Below are 10,871 nucleotides of genomic sequence, written 5' to 3'. Positions count from 1 at the left end.
CCGTCCTGTTGCCCTGCTGCACGCCTGTAAGAGGTGGAAGCTTGGAGCCACGTGAAGGTCACAGAGGGGATATATGGGTAGATGTCAGGGATATTGCAGCAGACGGTCAGTGAGTTCAGCCCTGTATATATGTGAATGCATGTGAGAAACTGAAAGCAAAGTAATGGGGGGAAGGGGTAGAGTATCTGTCTATAAAGCAACATTGTGCGATAACACTTCATAGCCATTTCTTTCTCTCTCTCCTTGGCTTTCTACCTGTTTTTTCTCTTTAGCGCTCACTCTCCAGGATAGATAGAGGGCATTCATTATCTGCAGGCCCGCTGGGACCTCCCTCCTCTTTAGGATGCATCCAGCAGTTTAAACCAGGCCAATCAGAGCAGTGGGGGAGGACAGGGTTAGAGGAGAGGATTCGTGTGGAGTTTGGTATGTGTGTTTGGTTTGGATTGCCCATTGAGAAGATCTACTGTAACTAAGGCCATCTACTGCAAAGATGAAAGATCGGTATACTGCATTCAGGTTTGTGTTTCTGTTTAACATGCATGTGTTGGTAGCTGCGTTTTCATTACAAATGTGCGCAAAACTTTGTCGACGTTCCCATAATGTCAAAATTGTGCAATTGCTGTGTTTCCATTAAATAATCATTAAAATGCATTCTGTACCATGGTCAGACACATGTAGCCGTTTTTCTTTAACAAAGTTTGTATCACTGCCATCAAAGTACAGGCGACCCAGAACTTGCAAACCCAACCAAAGCCCTGGAGCTGCTGCTGTTCTAGACCTGAACGTTTTCGTCTCCAGCGTCTGCGTCGCATCGACCTCCCTGCCTGCTCGGCTTATTTGAATACAATCTTTACCGTCTTGCACTGTAACCCTCCTCTACAGAACAAAATGACAACTTAATGGACAGAACTGCAACAACTGCCAAATTTTCTACTTTAGATGATCAATCAATGAAAAAGTGGACTATGACAGTAACAGCCTAATATATAATAATGATGAATGAGCTCTACGAGGAAAAGAGATATAACCGGCTTGTCTTGTTGCTCTGCATGGAGGAACAGGCAGGGTGGGGAGAAAATGCATTGGTGCACATAAACTTTGCAGACTGATAGGAAATTAGGGAGGATTGTGTACAGAGCCTACCAAAGTATTCGCATTCCTTCGAGTATGTCAGTTTCTTGCACATTATAACCACAAAATTGTATTTTATTAAAATTGTATGGTATATCAGAACAAAGATGTACATGATTGTAAAGTACAGTAAACACTATTTATGGTTTTAAACATGTGTGTCAACTATGTAATAAGTGCATTTTCAGCTCAAACATCAAATTCTTTCAGTGCTTATTTTTAATGGCTTTAGATTTTTTTTGAGTAAATGTTCTCTTTTGTTTACTTTTTTGAGCTCATTCAAAAAAAATCAACAGTAGAAGGGTTGCAGCAATAAGCTCCTCTATTTTTTTCCTTAAGTTCCTCAGTGTTAATGTTCTTATGTTAACAATGTCCCACAGTGTGTTTCACATTGCTTTAGGGTGTTTTCACCCTAAAACACACTTTCATATTGTCCTTTTCTCCAAGTGACCTACAGTTTGTAAACAAACTTTGAAGGTCCTGCCTGCTGCATTTTGAACGTCAAGAGGAGCTCACTGAGCGCAGATTTCACAATGTGATGTTGCTAATTTTGCAAAAGCATGCTGCGGTGTGAAGGAGATGATGCACCGCATTTTCTGACCCCCAACATGTTGCCAGCAGCATCACTAGGCAAAAAACAGAGACTCAGGTACAATTTCAACACAATGAATACATGCAGGAGTAGCGCCAGCAACACTGAAGCACTCATTTCCACCATTATGCTCAGTGATGAGCAATGGAATGGATTCATGTGTTAGAATGGCCTAGTCAAAGTCCAGAGCTAAATCCAGTGGAGAAATACCTGGCAGGAATCTGTCATCTCACTTTACAATCATATGCTGCTTTGTGTTGATCTATTTTATTACATAAAATTCTGATAGCATAATTTTAAGTTGTATGTGATGAAATGTGAAAAAAGGGTGCAAGGAGCTGCACATGGAGTCAGTATCTGCATTTCCACTGACCGTCTAATTACGCAACTTGACATTTTAGAAATAAATTAATTTAATGGAAACAAGCTGATTTCAAAAGAACACTTGTTATTGAATAAAAAGCCTTTGTGCTGGGATGAGGTGGGGCTTTTTGGTCGCATCAAATTTGGCTTATTTTGCAAATTTGCAATGAAAACACTGTTTTCACATCACATCAGTGACAAACCACGAAGAAGAAAATGAAAAAGTTGGATTATCATGGCGCAGTATGTTTTCAAATGATGTACAATGTGAGCAAACTCTTTTCACGTGGGATTTGAATTGCATTTCTATTTAATGGAAACATCGCCGTAGCAAAATTGCATATCTTTTTTACATTAGCGGAATATCGACAAACTTTTGTGCACATTTGTAATGGAAACACAGCTAGCGTCAGTGTAGACTTTTGAATGGCAGTGATTGTTCTGGGAAACAGAGAGGTGAGGAGGAGAAGTGAAATTTACCGCTTCATCATGCGGCTCGGTGTACACTTCACATGCAATCACTCAATCACACACGGTGTTCGCGTATAGCTTAGGAGAGGCTCTGGCTGGGCTTGACCCTCCTTCACAGTCGAACTGCTCTGTTGTGGACGGAACAAAATCCAGCACACGATCAGACACACACACAACATCCGCCGTACTGCTTCTTCAAACAAGGAAAAACCTCAGTTCGGATGCGCCTTTTTACACACCGGAGGTTTATCGGAATCTTTGTCCATCAACAGCTCTGACACCGACAAACACAAAGTCAAGAGCGGGGAGGAGAGATAGCGAGACGGGGAGATTAATAAAGAAGTGATATACTGTATCTGAACACTGAAAAGACAGACTGGAGGGACTGGAACGGATGTGAGGGACGATAGCGGGAAATAAACGACGACGTGCGGAGAGATGGAAAGTGGGGGAAATAAAGAAGTGGATGACGAAGGAGGAGAAAAAGAGGGAGAGAGAGTGAGAGGAGCAGAAAAAAAGCAGCCTGGCTGATGTTTGCTGACAAGGGCAGAAGCAAGGCCTCCTCAGAGAGCAGCCTGATGCAGAAACAAATGAGGCGACAGGAGGGAGCCGGCAGCTCTGTCACAGTCTGATGTGTGTGAGCGTGTGATTGTGTGGGTCTTTTCATAAGTGTGAAAACCCCCAGAGTGGTTGTCACAGCATCTGACACGCAAACCAAAGGAAAACGGCAATCCCTTCCCAAGGATGCCACAACAACGTTAATGCTCATAGGTGCATTTAGCAAGGGCAAAGAAAAGGATGGAAGGGAAAAAGAGAGAAAACGAGTCCAAGCAGGATTTTTCTGCTGCTGGTGAAGAGGACGTTAGCGAGGCACACGGGAGAGTCGCCGTGGCACACATGCCTCTGAGCCAGAGTTGTGATAACCCTCCCTAAACGTAATGCACACGTTCACACACTCTCTGAGACTGGCAGGGCGGTATAAACGACCAGCGTTAGTCTGCTGCGCAGGGCTTCAGAGGAGGCAGTTAGCAGAGTAATGGGCAAGCGGCCGCTCATGCGGCTTGTTACGAGACAGGCTGAGATACGGGGAGACAACCAAACGAAGACGCCTTCAGAGAGCCTGGGCAAGAGATGGAACTATGTCTTTGTCAAAGACGTGGTCTATGTAGTGTGACCTAAGCTAAAAGAATCAATCTTTACTGCAGGCTAATAATGATGCCTCAAATGCCAGTGTAAAAAGTAACACAGGATCTGAAAGGGATTGCTGAGTAAAGGCTGATATGTGTTTCTCAGTGTTAAAACTGAGAACAAATATTAAGCTACTAAAATAGGAATCTCCATGTTTTGGATGATAGTCCAAAACCATCATCTTCTTCTTGGCTCTTCTTTCTCTTTTTCCAAGTGTCAGGAGTGAAAGGGAAGTTGTCAGAGGAAAACGAGGTCCACATGCTGTACCACTGAATTCAGATGGAACTGCTGGATGTACCGACTGCTGGACTGTGAAGTCCTTGTGATGTAATTTCTGTCATCTGCACCTCAATCAAGAGGTGTCTGATGGGTAGCCTGGTCATTATCTTCCAGTTCCACTTTGGTCTTCCTTCTGGTGCTCTGTCTAGGATCTGTCCCACTGATCTCAATTTCTCAGGATTCATTTTATCCTGGACAGTCAGCAGACAGAAGCAGTTGAGAATGATCACATCGAGTTTGTGCACCGTTTTAGAACTGTATTCTGCATATTGTTGTAGCTTGGCAATGGCAGTGGAGGAAGCAAACAAAGCCATTCAGTTCATGTTGGTCACGCTTCCTAATACTGAGAAATTAAAATCTGAGCAAGAGGAATGTTTAAGACATTTTATTGTTGGCAAGCTGTAGTTTGGCTTGGCACTTCTCTCCCTGCAGTAAGCAATAGGGGACGGCTTATTGCGATCCTCTGTTGTGAAGCTTCAGAATTCGGTTGCTGAACTACAGATGTCACAAACCAAATCTTAACGATTTCATAGACTCAGATCCAGTTGTTTCCAGCAAGCAATGGCGTCTCTGCAGTTGGTACAGTCTGTATTAAGCAAAGCGTGGGACAAAGTCCTGGTTTTTACCAGGCTGCTCTGGAGATTAAAAATTGTTATTGTTAAATCTACTGAAGTGCACTTTCTACCACGGAGAATGCGATCCACGCAATCTGTTTTTCAAAACATAGAAACATGCTAACATAAGTTAAGAGCCATGAAAGCTTTCTCCATCATTTCTCCTAAGTCCACCTTTAGATAAATATAGGAAGTGTTCTGTCTCTTTAAGAGTGGGTCCTAAAAGCAGCTCCAACTTACAGACTAATCTATAGAAGGAAGAAGACAAAGCACCTTGAAATTAGCAGTGGGACAAAGGACTGGAATCAAAGGTACTTAAAGTATATGAGGATACACTTGTGTGTGTGTATGTGTGTGTGTGTTTAAGCACTTGTGTGTGGTACTATAGAGACCTATAGGCCTGTTATGGGGCTGTTCAGCAGGCAAATATGAATACTACTCCTGCTGGAGAAGATTAATATTGAAGTCATAAGTGGAAGCTGTCAGCTGCCTTTTTCCTCATTGTCAGCTGCTTCAGCTCTCGGTTCTTCCTTCTCGAGTGATTTCATACCGCCCGGCTTGCTCCTCTTCTTGCTCCCTTCCAAGTTCTAGTATATTATTTCTCTACCCCAGTAACCTTTTCTTTCTCCACAGTATAGCTAAATTACAATCATCATCTTCCTTTATTTCTGCCCTTCCTCATCGCAATAAACTCCTAATTAGTCTATAAAATCTTATGGATGTATTCGTCCCATTTCTGTTTGTTCGTGTAATTTGCTGCCCTGTATGCCTCTATGCAGTCGTGCCACCCTGGTTTCTTGTGCTTGAACTGAGCGAGTCATCCGTCTTCTCTGCTGCATAGCTCCAGTCAGGGCGGCCATCACTGTGACAATTAGGCCGGTAAATAAAGATAATGTGAGCCATGTGGGGTTCTTAACTGCTGCACTGCAATTAACAGAACTGATTGGTGGGCACAGCCTCAACAGGGATGAAGGGAAATTATTGTGACAGAAGAGAGAGTGCTGGTGTAGTGGGACCACCAACTCCATCTTTGAAAGTATGGAATCGCGCGTATCGTTAGAGATCTGTCATTTTGTTTACAGCTCTGATTTTTAGCCAAACTGCATAAAACAAGGAGAGGAATTGATCGTTCTGTAGGTTTGAACCATCCCATTTAAATGCAGGTTCACACACACCACACAACTTTCTTTACAGTCTTTACAAGTTCCTGGAATGACTTGGAGTGGACACCAACAGGTTCAGCAGATTTTTGAATGACACCTGAAAGCGCCTGGGGGGTGAGATCAGGTCTGTTCACCTCACACGCTTGCAGATTTGTGTATTTACAATGCTCACGCTGATATATGTTAGTGCTGAGTAGCCATGCTGAGTGACTCCTACAAATGGGAGAAATACCAGACTGAGCACTGAAGGGACATGAGAATTGAATGAAACTGTATAAGAAGGCACTGGCCACGCTACAGACCACACAATCCAGGAGCCTGGTACATTTAGCTTCCTGCTGATTGACTGTACTCCCAAGAGTGGATATAGGAAAGACGTCTGTGGTAGTGCCAGCCAGGACGGTTCCCACTGTGCACATTAATGCATACTAAGGTGTATTAGGTGTTTAAACTCTTAACAATGGGCAGTTAAAAGCTTACATGTCAGTTCTTAACTATGCTTCTTTCCTGGATAAAACAACCTATGGATCTTTTGCTGCCATTGTGTTTGTGTGATATTAATTCTTCTGCATCTGTTATGTTGTCCTTTTTCTTCTCTCAGGTGCTTGTTGTTGCTTAGAACAGATGTATGCTCATATTAAGCCTGGTTGTACTGGAGGGTCTTCCTTTAAAAAAAAAAAAAGTATTTCATCTCCACCATCAGCACAGACTTGCATGGGACAAATAATTGCTGTAAAAAGTAACAACCTGATGGACTTTCCTAGATGGTTAACTTATTCCTGCATGACATGATCAGCTTAATTTAATTGTACTGATATAACTAGGATTAACTTTGGCTGTATGTAATTAGATCTGAATAGAACTTCATGATTTATTATTCCTCCACATCTTTACATTTATATAATAGCAAAATAGAAATGAAATGTTTTGGAACCAGGGTGTGTGTGCGTGTGTGTGTGAAAATGGGCATGGTGAAGTATTCCCCAGTTAGCATAGCAGTGCTGTGTAGCTGATGTGCCTTTTGCCAGCTCTATAAGTAAGTCTGGGGCATCATGCCAATACTTCCCACTGTAGCTACCATTTCCCAGCACCCGTCCCACAGCAGCAGTTGGACAATCAGCCTGACATCCCAACACACGGACAGAGAGGACACACAGCTGACAAACTGAGAAAAAAAAAAAAAAAAAAAAAAATACTTACTTGCATTTTTGGTAAGAATAAAGGACACTCTAAATAAAACCGTCACATCCAGTTTCATAAACTTAATGAATGACTAATGTTTTTGAAAAACTGAGTAAAGGATGTCTGAATGAGTGATGGAGTGTGACGGTAGAACTTGCTGCGTTGTGCAAACTAAAAGACAAATGAACACGTCTAGTAAGTTAACACAGTCCTCGCCAGATCAATGGAAACAACCATTGTGTTTGTTCAACTGCTCTTCCACATATGCTGGTTTAAAGTCAATTTCTTCGTATAATGAACTGTTTGGGCAAACAAGCTATTCTTCAATAATTCTTTGACGAATTAAATGATGTAAAATCCTGAAAAACTAGAGTTAAACCGGAGTGGCCAGCACTGACATGGTCCAACCTTCGGCTGCAAAGCCTCTACAACCTTCTGTCTTCTCTGTTCAAGTCTGAGCAAAGCAAGCAGCAGCACTACGCTAACGTCAGGGTCCACAGTACATGATTCTAAAGTATTTTTTTCAAAGAAGTTACTCAAATGATCATTTGAAAGCACTTTGCACCAATCCGATGGTTGAATAACCTAAATTACAGATCAAACAGTTAATATCTTCACTGTTGAGCTTACATGACTATTTATTCAATAATTTAGCAGCAAAAATGGGCTTACATTGAAATTTTTTCACGTTTTGTCGATGTATGGTTTTGATTAAAATGTGATTAACTTTATTAAAATTTTTTACCTAGTCCCATCCCTAGTATTGGGAGAACATCTTCAAAGTGAGTGAGTGTTCATTCAACCTTTCAAAACAACCAAAAGCCTAATTTCTGCTAATAAATCTGATAATTGCTTAGTTACTAAACCTCTTTGAAGCTCATATCTTGAAATAAATTAAACAAAACCATAAGTAGTCACATCTAACATGTAGGAGCGAAAGAACCGCAGACAAAAACAAATGTTTGGTCTTCATGCAAGATTTTCTACATCACCCTGAAAACAACCATCCCCACCATAAAACACAGCGGTTGCTGTATTAGTCTGAGGGATGTTTTTCTTAAGCCAGGACCGAGAAACTCAGTGTGGCTGAAACAAAACTGGATGGTGCTAAATTCAGTGAAGTCCTGGAAGAAAATCTGCAAACATCCAGAGATTGTGGGAAAAGTTTACCTTCCAGCAGCTCAATAATCCCAAACATAGAACCAGAGCTTAAAATGGAATGGTTTAAATCAGAGCTTATCCATGTTTTAGAACCCCCCTCCACTCAAGGTCCAGACTGAAACCCAATTGAAATCCTGTGGCAAAACCTGAAAAATCAATGTTCACATGCACACACTTCATCTAATTTAACTGAGCTTGAACCATTTCTCAGAGGGCTGCAGTTTCAGTGGGAGAAATACCCCAAAGACGTGCGGCTGATATTGTCGGAGGATTTATTTACTTTTCTACAAATTTACTGTGGTATAACATCATTCTAAGACAAGCTATAGAGAACAATTGTTGATAATAACTTTACAAAACCTCATTTTTGAAAAATCCTAACTATTCAACTAAGGTTAGGGGCAACCACCAACGGCTTTGGAGAAACAAAAGGTAACGGGATTTGGCCTTAACACTTGTCTTCCCCTTATATCAGGGAATCACCTGGGAAAACCGCTAACATTTAGCATCCATATGAGTCTGTGGGTTTAAAGCTGGCTGTGGGAGATCGCGTTTCATCTTTTTAAAGGAAAATGAAGCAAAACATAATTAGAAATTTCCTCCTTTCAAAGCACAAAGAACAATAATCGCTTAATTTCATTAAAATGCATCCTCTTGCTGCTACTCATCTTCTTTGTTATAACATGGCAGGCAGCCAGCAGAAGGTTGAAAGCAGGCACACAGGCTGACACCGACTTTCCGCCTCTTACTCATCCCTTCCTCTTGGAGCTACAGCTGAGAGACACAGTTTCTCTCTGTCTGTCAGGTCTGTAGCAGCAGATGGACCGGGACACCGGCGAAGTGGAGACAAGAGAAATCGATAGAGAGTTAAATTGAAGAATCTGTGCCCATTACTTTCCCCGTTTCCCTGCGTTCTCCCTGCATGTCAGCGACACGGGTGCAGCAGCAGCAGTAACCCCACATACATGTGCAATCCTCAGGCGAGGGAGAACGGCAAACACTTTTTTTTTTCTTGTACTTTCCAATCTCGGAGCTAAATCTGTGAAATTCTTAAACATATAGCTGTATGATCTCTTCCGGAAAAATAACAAAGCCAACTCTTTTTGATTCAACCTTTCTGTGAAGCGTGAAAGGAACAAGAGGCCTCTTCTAACGTTGCAAGGGTCGATTTATTGTCGAAATCCTCCTCGACAATAACTCAATTTACCGCACTGTTATTGCCAAGGTAAAGTACATATTCACTGCAGCATTGTCTCTCCACTATGGCTCCTTGGCTTCATTACTCTGGCCTGTCCGTCGAGGCTGCTCCACCCCCAGTATGCGGGCTCATTACTCATTTCACACCAAGCAACAGAGCAGAACAATTCAGGATCTATTTCAATCTGAAATAATCACCATTGTGAAACCTAATAAATTACGCAGCTTTCAGTAGCTCAGCACCTACCTAATGATGACTGCACATTATGGTAAAGTCGTTGCAGAACAGGTATGCGCACGTCCTGCTCAAAGATGCTTGAAAAAGCACATACGTCAGGTGGATTTACAGGCGGAGGCGAGGTGCAGCAGAATGTCTTTTATCCCCACCAGCCGCATCGCTCATGGAATGGTAATGTTTTACTGCCACTGGAGGGCTGAAAGAATTGTAACAGCACTGTTACAGGCTGCTTGGAAGGCACTGATCACCAATTTCTTTATCAGCACATGTACATATTTCCTGGGCTATTGTTGGATGAAGATTCGCTGAGCTGGATTTTTTATTTGTTTTAATGTTTGGTCTGAACTGATTCTGTTATGGTTTCCAGCGTAACCAGATGTGTTTGCAAAAGTTACCTGGTCAAAACGAGTAATTTTTTGTGTCATTTTGCTTGTCATGAGAGAAAATGAAATGGGGGTTTATTTTTCAAAGTCATGATTTTACCGTCTTATAAAGGGTTACAATTTCAAAGTGAATATTTCATTAACCACCTAATATTTAGCTCTACATTAAGATTTAGTGAGGAAACTAAATATTTGGTTTGAAGATAAATCTTTAATTCCAACAGAATATTTAGATAACAAGCTAAGTATTTAGCTAAAAACTAATATTTAGTTAGTAATCCAGATATTTTAATTTCAAGCTAAATATTTAGCTAAATATGTAGGAAACATAATATTTATTTTTAGGCTAATTGTATAACTGCAAACAAACTATATTTTTAGAAACTAAAAGTTGTAAACTAAATATTTAGATAAATTTTGTTTAAAAACTCACCTGTTTAGAGTTACATTTGAAACATAATCAATTACAAATTTAATAATGGCACTTAACTTAATGTAATGTTTTGATTGTTGATTCTCTTTTGCATGACTTTGTGTTTTTTATGATGTACAGCACGTTGAAATGCCTTGCTGCTGAAATGTGATAAAATTTGATTGATTGATTGATTGATTGATTGATTGATTGATTGATTGATTGATTGATTGATAAATATTTAGTTCACAACTAAATATGAAGCTTTCTAACTAAATTGTGCTTCTTAACCTGTTCAGTTTAGAACAATTTGTGAAAAGGAATATATATATATATATATATGAGGTCTTTGTTCATTGGAGATATAGACGGGTCATTGTTTTTAACGAGGTGGAAGCTAAGGGTCTAAAGCTCATAAAAGCACTAAAATCATATACAAAATCGCCATATAGTGGCTTAGCATGGCAACTACAGCGTACTCAAGGTGTCCTGGCGTT

The sequence above is a fragment of the Poecilia formosa genome, unplaced genomic scaffold (assembly GCF_000485575.1).
Source record: "Poecilia formosa unplaced genomic scaffold, Poecilia_formosa-5.1.2 Scaffold245, whole genome shotgun sequence".
Taxonomy (NCBI): Eukaryota; Metazoa; Chordata; class Actinopteri; order Cyprinodontiformes; family Poeciliidae; genus Poecilia; species Poecilia formosa.
This window is presented reverse-complemented; position numbering follows the sequence as displayed.